This window comes from Kogia breviceps, chromosome 14, assembly GCF_026419965.1.
Source record: "Kogia breviceps isolate mKogBre1 chromosome 14, mKogBre1 haplotype 1, whole genome shotgun sequence".
In the NCBI taxonomy this organism is placed as follows: Eukaryota; Metazoa; Chordata; class Mammalia; order Artiodactyla; family Physeteridae; genus Kogia; species Kogia breviceps.
The window spans coordinates 23,267,255-23,287,111 of NC_081323.1; the positions used below are offsets into that span (position 1 = coordinate 23,267,255).

A 19,857-nucleotide genomic window follows, 5' to 3' on the forward strand; every position below is an offset into this window, starting at 1 on the left:
GAAGGAGAGTGTTTTCTTTGCCAGTGGCAGGGAGCACCTGGCGTGAACCCTTCACGTATAACCTTCTCTCACTTCTCTCGCTTCCCCACTTCAACCCAGTACTTCTTTTTTTTTTTTTTTTTTTTTTTTTTTTTTTTTGTGGTACGCGGGCCTCTCACCGCTGCGGCCTCTCGCGATGCGGAGCACAGGCTCCAGACGCGCAGGCCCAGCGGCCATAGCCCACGGGCCTAGCAGCTCCGCGGCACGCGGGATCCTCCCGGACCGGGGCACGAACCCGCGTCCCCTGCATCGGCAGGCGGACCCCCAACCACTGCGCCACCAGGGAAGCCCAACCCAGTACTTCTTGTTTGAGTTTCATGAGACCCGGCTTCACCTCCAGGACTTGCTGCTGGAGATCACGGTGAGGGGGGTAGGGGTGAGAGGTTTCCGTCAGAAAAGGGGAGATGCCGAAGCTCCAGGACTAACGCCACCTTTCCCCAGGCTTTCCATTCGCAGACCCTCCCCTTTATGGCCACCCGAATAGGCACCTTCAGGATGGACCTGGGCATTATCTTCGACCAGCCAGGTACTGAACCCTCCCCTCACTGAGACTCCTCTGCACGGACAAGGGAAGCTGAGACAGCAATCTCTTCCGACGTCTGACCTCCACGCACTCCCGCTCCTCCTTCCTGAGCTGGGCTTGAACCCCGGCCGTTGTCCAACACTCGGATCGCAGCCCCACGACCACCCTGCGCATCCCGCCGGTCTCCCCTGACCCCTGGCCCGCTTCTCCGTCCCCAGATGGCCACTTCTATCAGAGATGGGCTTCTCTGCACGACCCCCGGGATACACGCGCCGGCACCAAAGGCTTCGTCAAGGTCACTTTGTCCGTGAGGGCGCGCGGGGACCTGCCCCCTCTGCTGCCACCCCCGGGTCCAGTTCGGACATCGAGAAGTGAGCTGGGGTGAGTTGGGGAGGGGAGACTAGGACGGGGCGTGGCCTCCGGGATGCGGAGAGGGGGAGGGGCCGAGCCTCGGGCTTCTGGACTCCTCAGCGCCCGGCTCCCCTAGGAACCTGCTGCTGCCGCGTCGGGTGCCAGCGGAGAGGCCGTGGGCGCGGCTGCGAGTGCGCGTGTACCTCGCCGAGGGGCTTCCGGCGCGCCCCGGCCTGCTGGGCAGCCTGGCCCGCGCCCTGCACGACCAGCGCGTCCTCATGGACCCCTATGTGCGGGTGTCTTTCCTGGGGCAGCAGGTAAGTCCCTCCCGTCCCCACTCGGCGGAGGCCGAGGCCCTGATCCGCGCTGACCCCTCTCCGCCTGTCTTCGCCGCCGCGCTCAGGGCGAGACGTCGTTGCGTGGCGAGGCGACAGCGCCCGAGTGGAACGAGCAGCTGAGCTTCGTGGAGCTCTTGCCGCCGCTGACGCGCGGCCTTCGTCTGCAGCTACGGGACGACGCGCCCCTGGTCGATGTGGCCCTCGCCACGCACGTGCTGGACCTGAGGCAGATCTCGCCTCCTGGGCAGGCTGGAGAGCGCATCTGGCCGACGCGTGCCGCCTCCGCCTGGGCGCTGTCTGCCCTGGGTCCCGCCCCCGACGACAAACCCCATCCTCGAGACCTAGCTCCGCTTAGAAAGTCAGGTCCACGCCACATAACCTTGCTGCAAGCCGGCTCCTTCCTTCAGAACCTCACCTGTCTCCCGCAGACTTCAAACCCTAACCCTAGGTTTGCCTCCGTTGACAAAATCCTAATTACAGCTGAATATCCAGTAATCACTCCAGCCCTGTTCTCCCTACAGATTTACACGCACGAAAACAAGCCCTGTCCACATTAACCTTTTACTCAGGACCCTTAGGGGGTCACCTGTAGCTCCACCCGAGTCCTGATTCCACCTCCAGGACTCTGGCTCCGCCCCTAGGGCAACTCTCCTGTCCGCAGCACCTTTGGGAATACAACAGGTTTAGAAATGCTCCCAGGTCTTGGTCCACAGCTGTCGGTCCGCAGCTGTTCGCAGGCTTCCCTTCCAGAGCAGCCGAGGCCCAATCTGACACCCCTTCCCCTTTGACCTTAAAGGAAATAATTATGGGTGTGGTGCATAGACTGACCCAGTACCCACCTGCTCCATGCTTCCCTCCAAAACACTGTTTTTGTGTCCTCCACAGCGGGGTTTAACCCCACCTTTGGCCCGGCCTGGGTCCCTCTCTATGGCTCACCCCCCAGTGGGGGGCTCCGAGATGGTCCTCAAAGTCTCAATGAAGGCGTTGGCCAAGGCATTTGGTTCCGCAGCCGCCTGCTGGTGCCTGTGTCCATGGAAGTGTTGGAAGGGAGAGCTGAACCTGAGCCTCCCCGGGCCCCACGGGGGTCCAAGTTGTCCCGGCTCATGGGAAAGAAGAAGAAAGCCACGCGCAGCCAGACTCCAGCGGGGATTCAGCAGCACCCGGATGCCAGCTCCAGTGCTGATGTGCCTGAGATTCCTAGTGCGGTGGAGGTGGAGGTGGAGATGGAGGAGTTGCTGCCGCTGCCAGAGGTGGGGGCTGGAGTTTAGTAAAGGGGCAGGGTCACTCTCAGCTCTGGAGTGTATAACCGGCTCCCAGGCATGAAACATAGGGGTAGGGATTGTCTCAACTTGGGGGCCTGAGTGAAGATTGCAGTGTGTGTACACACGTGTACAAGAGCTCATGTGGAAGGAGGAGGGCTGACAAATCAAAGGTGAGCCAGAGAGGACTAAACCCCGTGCCCAATGGGTTGGGACAACAAGGGGCAGAGGAAGGGAGGACACCAGCAGTGAATCTTCTAGGACTTGGTTGCAATGTCTTTCTGTGGGCATTGTAGCCAAGCATAGCCTGGGCTGCAAATCGGGAGGGTGGCGGCTGACTCCAGCCTGACCCGCCTTTTCCAGAACGCCCTGGAGCCCTGCAAAGATTACTTGCTCTTCACTGTGCTCTTCAAGGCCACCATGATAGACCCCGCCATGGCCTCCCAGCCCATCAGCTTCGAGATCTCCATTGGTGCGCGGCCTAGCCAAAATCCCAAGGGCCATGGGTTTGAGGGTGGTCACTCTTGTTCCAGACTTAGGCCCCTGGAAGGAACAGTTGACCTTCAGTAAGGGGTGGGCTCTGACTTCTATTGAGGCAGAGGAGGTTGAGGGAGGGGACCCTCAGACTCTCAGTCTGGCACCCGCTGACCCTTGCTGCTCCTGACAGGTCACGCAGGTCTCAGGAAGGAGCAATTGAGCTGAGGGTCCAGGGCCAGGGAGGGAGCAGAGGGTGCGGAAGGGGAGGCACAGCCTCTGCTGGAATTGGAAGTGGGGGTCGGGCCAGTGGAGGAGGAGGAGCTGGGGAACCCTGCTCAGTGGCCTGAGCCCATGGAAGGCAGCAGGTTCGTGCTTCTCATGGCAGCAAGAAAGGCATTGGAGGATTCCCAGCGCCAGGACTGCCCCTCCCAGACTCTTCTCCTCTCCATCCCACCCAGGCCATACTTCTGCTTGCCCCTGCGTCACCGCAAGCCCTGCATGCACGTGTGGAGCCACTGGGAGGACCACTCGTGGAGCCTGCAGAGCACTAACTGCATGCAAAAAGTGGCTGAGAGGCTGGTGAGAGTCCAGGATATAGGGGCTTTGGGGAGCCTTGGCCTGTGAAGGGAGTGCTGGAGGGGGGCTAATGGGTAAAGCACCAGGGTTACTCACCACCTCGTTGGTGCAAGGCCCAAAGGCCAAAGAGCACAGCTTCTGGGAGAATTGAGAAGGCCAGAAATTGTGGGAGGCCGGAATTCAGAATTGTTGGACCCAGGAAGAACAAGAGTAGAGCTACTGGGGTCCTGGCCTCACAGGTGCGGAGCCAGTAGAGGGCTTGAAAAACTGAACAGAGAACTAGCTGGAGTCAAAGGGTGGGGCCAAGAGGTGCAGTTGTGAGTAGGCGGGGCCTCGGGATGAGGGTGTAGTGTAAAAGAGGTCGGAGTCTGACCTCACCTGGTGCCGCAGGACCCAGGGGCTGCAGGAGGTTGAGTCTGCAGCACAGGCCCACTTCCGGGGCCTGCACATGGCTGAAGCAGGCACTGGAAGAGCTGGTGGCTGGGAGCAGGTGAGCTGAGAGCCTCCCCCTCCTTGCTGCCAACTCCAGGGTGAGGGAAACTCATGATGGCCGTCTGGACCCAAGGGCTCTGGAAACCGTGTTTACTCAGCACTGTACAGAAGAATGAGGAGATGATTGTTGAGGGAACTTGATAGAAATTATTGAGGGTTAGGCCACTCCCCTCCAATAAACTCCCTTTGCCGAGCTCCTATAGGCTTATGCATTTCCCCCTTTCCTCAAATCTCCCCTGCTCTGTTCCTCCACACTCCTTCCAGCTAATGACTTCCTTTCCTACTTCATGGAGAAAATAGAAGCCTCACCTTCCTCCATCCAGTCTACTGCCTTGCCAGCTTCTGCAACCATCTGCTCTCCTTCTCTTCCTGCTACAGCAGAGGAGGTGACCTGCTTCCCAAACCACAGCTGTGATCCTGATTTCATCTCCTCTCACCTACTGGAAGAATTAGCTCTGCAATTGTCCACTTTCTCTCCTGCAGCATCATCTGGTCCCTAGTTACCAGGTCATTACTGTAACCACATATATTTGTTCTAGTCACTTCCATCTTTGACCTTCACTGCCCTGGATTCCATAACCTGCTCCAGGTACTTCAGTGTTTTTCTGATCCTCTTCTCAAAAGGGTTGTTTATCCATTTATTCACTAATATTTATGAGACTGACTATGCCAGACACTGTTTTAGGCACAAGAATAACAGTGAATAAGCATTCTTGTCCACAAAGATTTCTGGAACTTACATTCTTGTGGGGGTGGAGGCTGAATGGAGACACAGATAATAAACATGTAAACAACAAGGCAGAAATATAAGAAGTACGATAAGGGTAGTGTTAGGGAGAAAATAAAGCAAGGAAGTATTTCAGAGAGGCATTGCAATTTTAGAAAAGGTGGCAAGGGGAAGCCATGGTGATGCTGACATTAAGAAGATGAAGGAGCAAGCCATGTCTGTAAGGGTGTTCCAGGCAGCAAGGATAGCATGTGCAAAGGCCCTGAGGTGAAGCATGCCTGGTGTGTTTGAGGAAGAGCAAGGGACCAGTGTGAGTGCAGCAGAGTGAACAGAGTAGCTGAGGCTGGAGGGTGTGGGGATAAAGGAGGATGATAGTGGGGAGAGGCATGTGGGAGTCACATAGGCCATTGTAGTGGCCTTGGCTTCTTCTTTGAGTGAAATGAGGAGCCACTGAAGGTTTTGAAAAGAGAAGGGATATGCTCTAATTTATCCTTAAAAAGGATCTGTGTAGGAGGGATGATATGATAGGAAACAGAGATTACTAAAGAGGGCATTGTAATAATTCAGGTGACCGATAATGATGAAATGAATCTAGGGTGGTTGCAGTGGATACAGGGTGACGGGAATGGATTCAAGAGCAGTTGAGACTTTGGAAGTGACGCCTCAGGACTGGCTAATGAATAGGCTTAGGGGAGGAGGAAAATGTGCAGAGGAGAGTCATGAATGACTCCCAAGATTTTGACTTGCACAGCTATGTAGATGGTGCTATTTACTGAGCTATGGAAGACAAGAGAAGGAGAAGTTCTGATGGGAGTGGAGGGGATATCAGAAGCCCCTTTTTGGACATGTTGACTTTTTTTTTTAAAATTAATTAATTTATTTTTATTTTTGGCTTCCTTGGGTCTTTGTTGCTGCATGCGGGCTTTTCTCTAGTTGCAGCAAGCGGGGGCTACTCTTTGTTGTGGTTCCCGGGCTTCTCATTGGGTGGCTTCTCTTGCTGCAGAGCACGGGCTCTAGGCACGCAGGCTTCAGTAGTTGTGGCACTCAGGCTCAGTACTTGTGGCTCACGGGCTCTAGAGTGTAGGCTCAGTAGTTGTGGTGCATGGGCTTAGTTCCTCTGCGGCATGTGGGATCTGCCCAGACCAGGGCTCGAACCCGTGTCCCCTGCACTGGCAGGCGGATTCTTAACCACTGCACCACCAGGGAAGTCCCTGGACATGTTAACTTTGAGATAGATGCCTGTTAGACTTCTAAATGGATATGTCTGCCAGGCTGTTAGCTATAGGAGTTGAGCTCTGGGGAGAGTTCAGGGCTAGAAATGTAAAATTGGGGGGTGTTAATATGTAGATGGGATTGGATAAGATCACCTAGGGAACAAAAAAAAAAAGGAAAAATCTGGACTTCCTTCCTTGGTGGTCCAATGGTTAAGATTCTGCACTTCCAAGGCAGGGGGCCTGGATTCGATCCCTGGTCCATATGCTGCGCGGTGAGGCCAAAAAACCCCCAAACAAACAAATCTAAGGGCCTGGCAAGCTCCAGCATTTAGAGGGAGGGTCAAGGACTCAGCCAAGGACTGGGTTGTTGGTCAATTTTCTGTCCTCATCTTACTCAACCTTTCAGTATCAGTATCGGTAGACACAGTTGACCCCACCCTCCTTCTTGAAAGACTCTGGTGTTGATTTCCATACCCTTGGTTTTCCTTCGGCTTCCCTGGCCATTCCTTCTCATCTCTTTTGCTTCTTCTTTACCTCCGAATGTTCCAAATGTTCATATGGGTATGTCTTAGGGCTCATTAGGGCTCTCTTCTCTGTCTACATTCTCTATGTCTCCAAAAGAGCAACCAACTTTAATCCAATTTAATTCCTTGCTTGATTTTCTATAAGGTGCAATTAAACTCTTTCCATTATCATTTTACTGAAATTATTTTATTACTAAAATTATTCTTTGGCAGGGAACTTTCAATGAAAGATTTGTCCAAATCATATTTCATTTTTTAAAAAAAACAGCATTATTATTAAAAAAATTTTTTTTCTCTTTTGGCTGCATGGCATGCGGGATCTTAGTTTCCCAACCAGGGATTGAACCCGTGCCTCCTGCAGTGGAAGTGCAGAGTCTTAACCACTGGACCGCCAGGGAAGTCCCTGTATTTCAATTCTTATAGCTTTATCCAGTGTGATCTCTGTGTGTGTGTGGGGGGGGGTGCTATTATTTCTACCAGATCTAATTTCCCTGAATCCAATTTTGTGATCTAAATCTTGTCAAGAAGATTTTTTTTCTTCTGTCAATTTTTAATCAATAGCAAATGTTAATAAGTGCAGTTTTTATTTATTATTTATTTATTTATATATCTGGCTGAGCTGGGTTTTAGTTGTGGCATTCAGGATCTTCGTTGCCCCATGTGAGATCTTCGTTGCGGCATGCAGGATTTTTTTTTTTTTTCTGTTGTGGCATGTGGGATCTAGTTCCCTGACCAGGGATTGAACCCGGGCCCTCTGTATTGGGAGCACAGAGTCTTAACCACTGGACTACCAGGGAAGTCCCAATAAGTGCAGTTTTGTTTTTTTTAAATTGAGGTATAATTGACATTTAAATAGGTGCAGTTTTGACTCTTGTCAGTTTCATTTTGTGTTATTTTATGTCAGATTATTTCTGCCAATAGAAGTCTTGGAGCAAAGAGCATTATTAAGTTAAAAAGATAAGCTCTGGGAGCAGTATTAGGTGAAAAATCCTTGGAGTCACTTATTTTATATATTTTTGAAAATTTCCATAATAGAAAGTTAAGACAACATTAGGGGGCAAAAAGGGACCAAAATATCATGTTTCAAAAATCATTTTACTTTACCTGACAAATATTTTTTGAGCATCTATTAGGTGCCAGGCCCTGAGGTTACAGTGGTAATCAAAATGAAGTCCCCACCATGCCTTACTTTCTTTATTTTAACGTATTTAAAAAAATAAATTTATTTATTTTATTTATGGCTGCATTGAGTCTTCGTTGCTGTGCTCAGGCTTTCTCTAGTTGCGGCGAGAGGGGGCTACTCTTTGTTGTGGTGTGCGGGCTTATTGTGGAGCACAGGCTCTAGGCTCGTGGGCTCAGTAGTTGTGGCTCACAGGCTCTAGAGTGCATGCTCAATAGTTGTAGCACATGGACTTAGTTGCTCTGCGGCATGTGGGATCTTCCCAGACTAGGACTCGAACCCGTGTCCCCTGCATTGACAGGCAGATTCTTAACCACTGCACCACCAGGGAAGCCCCATGCCTTACATTCTATTTGGAGAGATGGATAAAGCAGAGTATGAGGGTGGAGAAAGTAGCAGGGACTGTTTAGAGGGGATGACCTGGGAAGGTCTGTGAAGAGATAACATTTGAGCAAAGACCTGAATGAAGAAGGGGAGAGTGAGCCATGGAAAGACCTAGGGGCCTGACATTCCAGCAGAGGGAGCAGCTAATACAAAGGCGCTGAGAGTAATGGGCTTGGCGTATTCAGGGAGCAGCAAAAAGGCCAGTGTGACTGTAGGACTGTGTGTGAGGGGAGAGTAATATTTGGTGAAGACAGGGAGACAAAGAGAAATAGAGCATGTAGGGCCTTCTAGGCCATTTAAAGAATTTTATTTGGGGGGTTGGGGGTTCCCTGGTGGCACAGTGGTTAAGAATCCGCTTGCCACTGCAGGGGACACGTGTTCAAGCCCTGGTCTGGGAAGATCCCACATGCCGCGGAGCAACTAAGCCCGTGCACCACAACTACTGAGCCCGCGTGCCACTGCTACTGAAGCCTGTGCGCCTAGAGCCCGTACTCTGCAACAAGGGAAGGCACTGCAATGAGAAGCCCGCGCAACGCAATGAAGAGTAGCCCCCGCTCCCCGCAACTAAAGAAAGCCTGCGTGCAGCAATGAAGACCCAACGCAGCCAAAAATAAAATAAATAAATTTTTTTTAAAAAGGAATTTTATTTTTAACTCTGAGATGAGAAACTTCTGGAGAGGAGTGAAATGGTCTGGAAAGCATCGAAAAACTCATTCTGGATGCTATATTGAGAATATTCTGTAGGAGGGAGGGTAAGAGTGGACGTGGTGAGAACAACTAGGAGGGTGTTGCAATAATCCTGGTGAGAAGTGATGGTGGCTTGGACTAGGGTGGTCCTGGAAAAGGGGGAAAGTGGTCAGATTTCGAATATATTTTGAAAGTAGAGCCTAAATGATATGCTGATGGGATCGATGTGGAATGTGAGTGAAAGAAAGAGCGGTGAAGGATGACTTGGAAGTTTTGAAGTGAAGCAGGGTTCGCTTTCAGGGTGGGGGCCTGGGGCAGTCATTGGAACTCATGCACTTGGTTTGAGCATGTAATGTTTGAACTATCTTTGGTCAATGTTGGAACTGTCAAGTACAGCCCACGTGAGCCTTTAACATGCATTTGAATCCTCCAGGGTATAAAAATGCAGATTTCTGATGCAGCAGGTCTGGGGTGGGGCTGAGATTCTGCATCTCTAAGTAGGTAATACCAATGCTGTTGGGCCTGGGCCACACTTTGAGTAGCCAGGGCAGTAAATAGTTAAATGCTAGTACATTCTGGGTCTCCAAAGTGAGGCTGGCCTTGATGAGTTGGGTAGTGGTTGAAATATAGAATCCATCCTTGGCTGAGGAAGGATGCCTCCTTGAGAACAAGACTGAGAGGACCTGTGACAGAGGCTGGGCATGGGAGGTCTGCTCTGAGGGAGGTGGCCCCAAAGGGTCAGTGTTCCCTCCTTTCACTCCCACCTGCCACGTCCGCTCCTGCTCTTGCAGACAGTTTTGCCACGGTGTTGAGCACAGGACAATGACTCGGCCCAATGCGCTGGATCGATGCAGATGCCGAGGGAAACAGCTGGTGTATAGCCTGGTACAGTCTGGGGAAGGGGGATCAGGGGCACCCAGCAGGGACCCTCCACTCATGTTCTCTTCCTGCCCTTTCGGAACCTGTTGGCAAAGCAAGGACTGCAGCTCCTTCGGGGCCTGAGACAGGGCAACGTGCAAGAGAAGGTGGCACTGGCCAAGAAGCTCCTGGTGAAACTGCGCTTCCTGACCCAGGAGTTAATGCCTCGCCCACCCATTTCCCCACCCTGAATACCCTTTCTCCTAAGCCTACCGGAGGTCTTTGGGCAGGGGTGACCTAACATTTGTCCTGTGGATTGATACCAGGCCATGGGACCTGTTGATCTGAGCATAGGACTAAGCTCCATTTGGAGCAGCTAAGGGTGATAATGTACATTCTAGGGCCCAGCAGGGATACAGGGAACATGCAAGATCTCTTTGGAAGAAGGTTTGAGAGTACATTTCCTTGGCACAACTTTCCTGGTTTGAAGCTCTGAACACAACACATGGGAAGGGTAAAGGAAGTTCACATTTATAGAAAGCTTCCTTTGCTAAGCATCTGCATGTGTTACCTAGTGTGACTCAACAGCCTTGGGAAGATGTCACCCCCATCTGACAGGTGCAGAAACTGAGGCTTAGAGAGGGAAAGTGACTGATGCCCCATGTCATAGCTGGTTAAGTGGCAGAGCTAGAATTCAAAGCCAGTTCTGCCCCACTCTGAAGCTCAGTCATTCCCAGAGGCACAGAAAGTTTTGACGCTGGGGCCAATATGTCCTCAGGGTCAAACAGTGAGGAGTTTGGATATTGGTCTCAGATCTCGAAGGGCAAGTTGGAGTTTGGCAAGTATGAAAAAATGGAGAGCACGTGCAAAGGTGCAGCTGGAAGGCAGAGTAGTGGAAGGAGATGCAGAATAGAGACCTTATTGAAGTGAATTTTAGTGCAAAATTATTTTTTTTAATTAAAAAATTTTATTTATTTATTTTTGGCTGCATTGGGTCTTTGTTGCGGTGTGCAGGCTTCTTACTGCGGTGGCTTCTCTTGTTGCGGAGCATGGGCTCTAGGCATGCAGGCTCAGTAGCTGTGGCTCATGGGCTCCAGAGGGCAGGCTCAGTAGTTGTGGCACATGGATTTGGTTGCTACACAGCATGTGGGATCTTCCCCGACCAGGGCTTGAACCCATGTCCCCTGCATTGGCAGGCGTATTCTTAACCACTTCTCCACCAGGGAAGTCCCAAAATTACTTTATTTATTTGGAATGAAAACCTTCTATTGTCAGCTGACATTTAAAAACATTTTCTGGGCTTCCCTGGTGGCGCAGTGGTTGAGAATCTGCCTGCTGATGCAGGAGACGCGGGTTCGTGCCCCGGTCCGGGAAGATCCCACATGCCGCGGAGCAACTAAGCCCGTGAGCCATGGCCGCTGGGCCTGCGCGTCCGGAGCCTGTGCTCCGCAACGGGAGAGGCCACAACAGTGAGAGGCCCGCATACCGCAAAAAAAAAAAAAAAAAAAAAAAAAAAAAAAAAAAAAAAAAAAAAAAAATAAAAACATTTTCTGATTTGAATATGCCTCCTGAAATAATATAGGTTAGTTTCGCTATTTTTCAAACTTTGTATAATACTGTTTATATTATTTTGCTTTTTTTAAAACTTAATATTATGTTTATTGTATGTAGCTATAATTTGTCCATTTTCATTGCTGTATAATATTCCACTGTATGACTACACTATAATTCACTTATCCATGCCACTACTGATGGATATGTGTGTTGATTCCAATGCACAGTGATTAGAAACGATGTTTCCAAGACTATTTTTATACATGTCCTGGGTGTAAGTGGAAGAGTTTCTCTAGGGCAGTGATTCTTAAACTTTTTGGTCTCAGGACTCCTTTACAGCCTTAGTAATTACTGGGGATCCAAATGAGCTTTTGTTTATATAGATGTATCTACTGATATTTCCTATTATATAAATTAAAATTGAAAAAATTTAAAACCACAGAAATAAAAAATTATTAACTCATTTAAAATAACAATAGTAAACCTATTACATTTTTTGGTATATTTATATAGGGAAACATAAATATATTTTTAGAAAAATAAGTATATTCTCCAAAACAAAAAATGTAGTGAGAACAATGGCATTGCTTTACATTTTTTGCAAATATCTGGCAAAGAATTTTTATACTCTGTTATATTAAAATCCATTGGTCTGGGCTTCCCTGGTGGCGCAGTGGTTGAGAGTCAGCCTGCTGATGCAGGGGACACGGGTTCGTGCCCCGGTCCGGGAAGATCCCACATGCTGCGGAGCGGCGGGGCCCGTGAGCCATGGACGCTGAGCCTGCGCGTCCGGAGCCTGTGCTCCACAACGGGAGAGGCCACAACAGTGAGAGGCCCGCGTACCTCAAAAAAAAAAAAAAAAAAATCCATTGGTCTGTCTTGCACTTTGAATGGATCTATTATCCTTGAATGACTTTGAATCATCATACATAGGTTATTTGGAAATTTGGTTCCCTGAATTATGCATACTTTCCAAATGTTCATGCAGTTCATTATACAGTATTAAGAAATCACATTCGTTAATATCATCACAAATCTCATTAGAAAAATCTTTTAAGTGTTGGGAAGCTGTCAAGCTTACAATGGCTGATACAAGAGATACAGTTTTTCCAAAATTGTAATTTTCCATTTTGTTTTGTTCTTAATCTTGAAGGAAAAGCTTTCATTCTTTCACTATTAAGTATGATGTTGGCTGTGGGTTTTTCATAAATGCCCTTTATCAGGTTGAGGACGTTAACTTCTGTTCTTAGTTTTCTGAGTGAGTATGTTTTTTTTTTATCATGAAAGGATGTTGAATTTTGTCAGATGCCTTTTCTGCATTAGTTGAGATAGTCATTTGTGTTTTTTCCCTTTGTTCTATTATTGTGGTAAATTACATTGATTGATTTTCTTAGGTTGAACCTCTCTAGCATTCCTGAGATGAATCCCACTTGGTCATGGTATATAATCCTTTTTATATGCTGTTGGATTCAGTTTGCCAATATTTTGTTCAGAACTTATTCCTAAGGGATATATCTATATTCATAAAGGATACTATTCTGTAATTTTCTTTTCTTATGGTGTCTTTGTGTGTTTTTCATATCAGGGTAACACTGGCTTCACAGAATGACATAGGAAGTGTTCCTTCTTTTTCTGTTTTTGGGAAGAGCTTGAGAAGTATTGGTGTTAATTCTTCTTTAAATGTTTGGTAGAATTCACCAGTGAAGCCATTTGGTCCTGAGCTTTTCTTTGTTGGGAGGTTTTTGATTACTAATTCAATCTCTTTACTTGTTTTGTCTGTTGAGATTTCTATTTCTCCTTGAGTCAGTTTAGGTAAATTTTATGTTTCTAGGAATGTTCTCATGTTTATTTCTTTTTTAAAAAAATTAATTAATTTATTTTTGGCTGTGTTGGGTCTTCGTTGCTGTGCGCAGGCTTTCTTTTTAGTTGCAGTGAGAGAGGCTACCCTTCGTTGCGGTGCGCAGGCTTCTCATTGTGGTGGCTTCTCTTGTTGCTGAGCACGGGGGTCTAAGTGTGCGGGTTTCAGTAGCTGTGGCATGTGGGCTCAGTAGTTGTGGCTCGTGGGCTCTAGAACACAGGCTCAGTAGTTGTGGCACACGGGCTTATTTGCTCTGTGGCATGTGGAATCTCCCTGGACCAGGGCTCAAACCCGTATATCCTGCATTGGAAGGCGGATTCTTAACCACTGCTACCACCAGGGAAGCCCCTCATGTTCATTTCTGATTTTAGGTATTTATATCTTGTCTCTCTCTCTTTATTTATTTATTTATATTTTGTGGTACGTGGGCCTCTCACTGTTGTAGCCTCTCCCGTTGCAGAGCACAGGCTCTGGACACGCAGGCTCAGCGGCCATGGTTCACGGGCCTAGCCGCTCCATGGCATGTGGGATCTTCCCGGACCGGGGCACGAACCTGTGTCCCCTGCATCGGCAGGCAGACTCTCAACCACTGCGCCACCAGGGAAGCCCTCTTTTTTTTTTTTTAAGAAGATGTTGGGGGTAGGAGTTTATTAATTAATTAATTAATTTTTGCTGTGTTGGATCTTTGTTTCTGTGTGAGGGCTTTCTCTAGTTGTGGCAAGCAGGGGTCACTCTTCATCGCGGTGCACAGGCCTCTCACTATCACGGCCCCTCTTGTTGTGGAGCACAGGCTCCAGACGCACAGGCTCAGTAGTTGTGGCTCACGGGCCTAGTTGCTCCGCGGCATGTAGGATCCTCCCAGACCAGGGCTCGAACCCATGTCCCCTGCATTAGCAGGCAGATTCTCAACCACTGCGCCACCAGGGAAGCCCTGTCTTGTCTCTTTTATTCTTTGTCAGTCTAGTTAAAGGCTCATCAATTTTGTTGATTTTTCCAAAGAACCAACTTCTGGTTTCATTGATTTTTTTTTGTTTTTCTATTCTCCAGTTTATTTTTCTCCACTCTAATCTTTATTTACTTCCTTCTGCTAGCTTTGGGTTTAGTTTTGTCTTCTTTTTCTAATTCCTCAGGGTATATAGTTTGGTTATTGACTTGAGATCTTTCTTCTTTTTTAAAAAAAATAAATTTATTTATTTATTTGTTTTTATTTTTGGCTGTGTTGGGTCTTCGTTGCTACACATGGGCTTTCTCTAGTTGAGGCAAGCGGGGGCTACTCTTTGTTGCAGTAGGTGGGCTTCTCTTTGTCGTGGCTTCTCTTGTTGCAGAGCACGGGCTCTAGAGTACAGGCTCAGTAGTTGTGGCACGTGGGCTTAGTTGCTCTGCGACATGTGGGATCTTCCTGGGCTAGAGATCGAACCCATGTCCCCTGCATTGGCAGGCGGATTCTTAACCACTGTGCTACCAGGGAACACCCTCTTTCTTCTTTTTATGTAGGCATTTATAGCTATAAATTTCCTCTGAGCCCTATCTTTGCTGCATATCATAAGTTTTGCTATGTTACATTTTCATTTTCATTCACCTATAAGTTTTTTCTAATTTCCTTTGTGATTTCTTCTTTGATGCAGTGTTTAAGAGTGTGTTGTTGGGTTTCCCTGGTGGCGCAGTGATTGAGAGTCTGCCTGCCGATGTGGGGGACATGGGTTCGTGCCCCGGTCCAGGAAGATCCCACGTGCCACAGAGCAGCTGGGCCCGTGAGCCATGGCTGCCAAGCCTGCGCGTCTGGAGCCTGTGCTCCGCAACGGGAGAGGCCATAACAGTGAGAGGCCAGCATACCACAAAAAAAAAAAGAAAAAGAGTGTGTTGTTTAATTTCCACACATTTGTGAACTTTCTAGTTTTCTTTCTATTATTGATCTGTAGTTTCATTCCACTTTGGTCAAAAAAAGATACTTTGTACGATTTCAATCTTTTAAAATGTATTATACTTGTTCTGTGACCTATATGGTCTATCCTGGAGAATGTTCTATGTGCATTTGAGAAGAATGTGTATTCTGCTGTTGTTGGATGAAGTGTTTATATATCTCTGTTAGGTCTATAAAGTTGGTTTATAATGTTGTTCAAGTCCTCTGGTTCCTTAATGATCTTCTGTACAGGTGTTCTATCCACTATTGAAAGTGGTATATTGCAGCCTCCAATCACATTTTTTTAATTCAATTATTTCCATCTGGCTCCAGTTTTCTTACGTTTGTTGAAATTATCCATTTTAAACTCTGTACTTTTCCCACTAGATACCTTTAGAATTTTTATCACAGTTATTTTAATATCACTGTCTAATAATTCCAGCATTTGGGTTATCTGTGGGTCTACTTCTATTGATTATTCTTGTCTTGACCATGGGTCACAATTTTTGCTTTTCCTATTCTTATAATTTTTCATATGTGCCTGGAGTTTTGTATTAAAGAACAGTAGGGGCTAAAATAAATAATATCTCCAGAGAGTTTTGATGAAGTCTACTTTAACTAATTTTTCTTTCACATTTATTGTTTTCTGTTACCTGTGTAAGAAAATTTTACTACCTCCAAGCCACAAAAATATTCTCCTATGCTTTTAGGAGAATAAAGATAGTCTCCTAAAAGTTTTATGGTTTTAGATTTTACATTTGGGTCTCTGACTGTTCTCAAGTTAGTCTTTGCATACGGTGTAACATATGGGTCAAAATCCTATTTTTAAAATATGGACATTGAGATAGTCTAGCACCATATGTTGAAAAGATTTCTTTTTCCTGTTGAGTTGCTTTGGCTTTTAAATAGAAAATCAAGAGGCTGTATAAGTTCATCTGTTGAATTTTTCATTTCAATCATTGCACATTTTTTTGCTTTGTTTTGTTTTTCTTTTTTTAAAAATTAATTAATTATTTTTGACTGCGTTGGGTCTTCGCTGCTGCATGTAGGCTTTCTCTAATTGTGGTGAGCGGGTGCTACACTTCATTGCAGTGCGCGGACTTCTCATTGTGGTTGCTTATCTTATTGATGAGCACCGGCTCTAGGCACGTGGGCTTCAGTAGTTGTGGCACACAGGCTCAGTAGTTGTGGCTCGCAGGCTCTAGAACGCAGGCTCAGTAGCTCCAGTGCACAGGCTTAGTTGCTCTGCAGCATGTGGGATCTTCCTGGACCAGGGCTCAAACCCCTGTCCCCGGCATTGGCTGGTGGATTCTTAACCACTGTGCCACCACGGAAGTCCCTGCACTTTTTATTTCTGTAAGTTCTATTTTTTTCAAATTCGCTGTGTTATTTTTCAATGTTTATTATTCTCAGTAAGTATTTATCAGGTTTGTCTTTTGTTTCACTTAAGAATAGTAAGTAGAGCTGTTTTCATAATGTCAGATGATTCCAGTAGTCGGTTTTTGGGGGTTTGTTCTCACTCTCTGTTTCTGCTGATACTTCCTCATGGTTGTTTCCTTCTGTGCTTAGTTGCTTTAAACTGTGAGCTATTCATTATAGTTTCCTCAAAAAATTATTTGTGGGACTTCTTTGAGTTCTGGAATAAAGGTACATTCTTCCAGACAACATATGACTTTGCTTCTGCCCTTGATCACCTTAAACTGAAATTTGATGTTTAGCGACACCCAGGCACAGTGAAAAAAATTGGCTTATGGTTTTTCTTTTCAGGGACAATTTCTAACTTCCACTACACTCAGCCAGACAACTCTCTTTGTTGATCACTGGATGTGAGAAAGTGGGGCAGGTTCAATTATGGTTTATCTTTATCCTGAAGGTGTGATTCTCTGGGGTTCTAGTTTTTAGGGAGGGGAGATATCTCCTATGAGACTCCTGTTCTGAATGGTATCTGAGCTCTTTATATTGTTTTTACTCATTGCCAGGTCATGAAAAGCTCACGGTTGCCAGGTTTGGCAAATGCCCTTGTGGCAAAAGTTGCTGAAATGCTCTGTTAACTTCTCTGGATTCCTATCTTCATTCAGGGCTTGGTATGATAATTCTGCATTCTTATTATCTCACCACTGCCTTTAATAAATATTTTAAAATATTTTATCAAGTCATTTTAGTTGGTTTTAGTGAGAGGTAGGTCTTAATTCCTAGTTCATGATATTACTGGAGATGGAAGTCAGGCATGATGATTTTTTTTTGGATAATTTTTAAAAATATTTATTTTATTGAAGTATAATTGATTTACAATGTGCTAATTTCTGCTGTACAGCAAAGGGGTTCATATATATATATACTACATATATTCAGATATGTGCATATATATATATATTCTTTTTTATATTCTTTTCCATTATGGTTTATCACAGGATACTGAATATAGTTCCCCATGCTGTACAGTAAGACCTTGTTGTGTATCCATTCTATATATAATAGTTTGCATCTTCTAATCCCCGATTCCCAATCCATCCCTCCCCTACCCCCCAATACCCTTGGCAACCACAAGTCTGTTCTCTATGTCTGTGAGTCTCTGTTTATGTTTCATAAATAAGTTTATTTGTGCAATATTTTAGATTCCACACAAAGGTGATATCATATGGTATTTGTCTTTCTCTTTCTGACTTACTTCACTTAGTATGATAATCTCTAGGTCCATCCGTGTTGCTGCAAATAGCATTATTTCATTTTTTTATGGCTGAGTAGTATTCCATTGTATATATATATCACATCTTCTTTATCCATTCATCTGTTGATGGACATTTAGGTTGCTTCCATGTCTTGGCTATTGTGCATAGTGCTATTGTGAACATTGGGGTACATGTATCCTTTTGAATTAGAGTTTTGTCCGGATATATGCCCAGGAGTGGAATTGCTGGATCATATGGCAACTCTATTTTTAGTTTTTGAGGACCTCCATACTGTTCTCCATAGTGGCTTCACCAATTTACATTCCCACCAACAACATAGGAAGGTTCCCTTTTCTGCACACCCTCTCCAGCATCTGTTATTTGTACATTTTTCTTTTTTTTCTTTTTCTTTTTTTTTTTTTTTTGCAGTACGCGGGCCTCTCACTGTTGTGGCCTGTCCCGCCGCGGAGCACAGGCTCCGGACGCGCAGGCCCAGCAGCCATGGCTCACGGGCCCAGCCACTCCGCGGCATGCGGGATCCTCCCGGACTGGGGCACGAACCTGCGTCCCCTGTATTGGCAGGCGGACTCTCAACCACTGCGCCACCAGGGAAGCCCTGTACATTTTTAAAATGATGGCCATTCTGACTGGTGTGAGGTGGTACCTCATTGTAATTTTGATTTGCATTTCTCTAATAATAGTGATGTTTGAGCATTTTTTTCATGTGCCTGTTGGCCACCTGTATGTCTTTTTTGGAGAAATGTCTATTTAGGTCTTCTGCGCATTGGGTTGTTTGTTGTTTTTTGTTGTTGAGTTGTATGGTCTGTTTATGTATTTTGGAAAGTAAGCCCTTGTTGGTTGCATCATTTGCACACATTTCTCCTGGTCTGTTGGTTGTCTTTTCATTTTGTTTATGGTTTCCTTTGCTGTACGAAAGCTTGTAAGTTTGATTAGTTCCCATTTGTTTATTTTTGCTTTTATTTCTATTTCCTTGGGAGACTGACCTAAGAAAACATTGGTACAATTCATGTCAGAGAATGTTTTGCCTATGTTCTCTTCTAGGAGTTTTATGGTGTCCTGTCTTATATTTAAGTCTTTAAGCCATTTTGAGTTTATTTTTGTGTATGGTGTAACTTCATTGATTTACAAGGCATGATGATTTTAAATAGGGGAAGGAGAGGGTCAGCTTTGGAGTGATCAGTTCTAGCTATTGTTTGTTTGCTTACTCAATGATATTTGAAGTCCTATTTTATGCCAGGTTCTGTATGAGACCCTGGGGATCCACCCCTGTCATGTTTCTTGCCCTTTTGGGGCTTATGTTCTGGTGAGGGAGACAGACTAGGCATCTTAAATGCATGAGAAAAATAATGATGATCTGTAGGTATTGCTAAAGAAGATGTTATAGAAGCTAAGGGGTCAGGGGAGAACCAGCTTACATAAGGTGGTCAGGCAAGACTTCTCTGCAGAGACAGCATTTAAACTGAGACCCAGAGGATGGGAGCAAGCCAGCCATTTATGAGAGAATGAGTTGGAAGGGAAGACTGAAGACAGGAAGACTGTCTCAGTTGTCTGGACAAGAGTGGACTGTCTTGATCTAAGAGAGTGAGGAAGGGGGACATTGGCAGGACTTGGTGATTAGATGTTGGAGGAGAAGGCTGACACCAGCTCAGGTACTTAGCTGATGTGAATGGGCACACAGTGGGGATCACTGGGGAGAGATCAGGTTGAGAGGAGGGAAAAGTCAGGAAATCAGGCTGACACAGGCTCCAACATGGTGAACCCTGAAGACCTTATGCTAAGTGAAAAAAAGCCAGTCACAAAAGGACAAATGATTCCACTCATATGAGGTACCCAGAGTAGTTAAATTCATAGAGAGAAAGTAGAGTGGTGATTGTCAGGGCTGAGAGAGGGAAATGGAAAGTTAGTGGGGTGTTTTTTTTGTTTTTTTCATTTTCTTATTTTCTTTTCTCACTTTTTTTTTTTCAGGCAAGGCTTTATTGGGGCCCCTGCTGTAGCAGGGGGCAGTGACAACAAATAACAATTTCCCTTGCCGGCTCGCTCCCCAAAGTGGGGCGAGCTTTTTCCTTATATGGGGTGAGGGTAGGGGTGTGTCCAGGGGTCGGCCTGGAAGGGTGGCTTAGGTGTTTTGCCCACCCCTTAGGTGGTGTGGTGTGCAGGGGACATGAGCAGTACGCTGCTTTTGCTCCCAACCCCCCTGCTTTTGCTCCAGGCTCTTCAAAAGTGGCA

General features: G+C 46.4%; 1 pseudogene; it reads left to right on the forward strand.

Moving 5' to 3' along the window:
• Positions 1-19,857, forward strand: part of LOC131741055 (fer-1-like protein 4) — a 46,097-nt pseudogene that overhangs the window by 4,008 nt on the left and 22,232 nt on the right.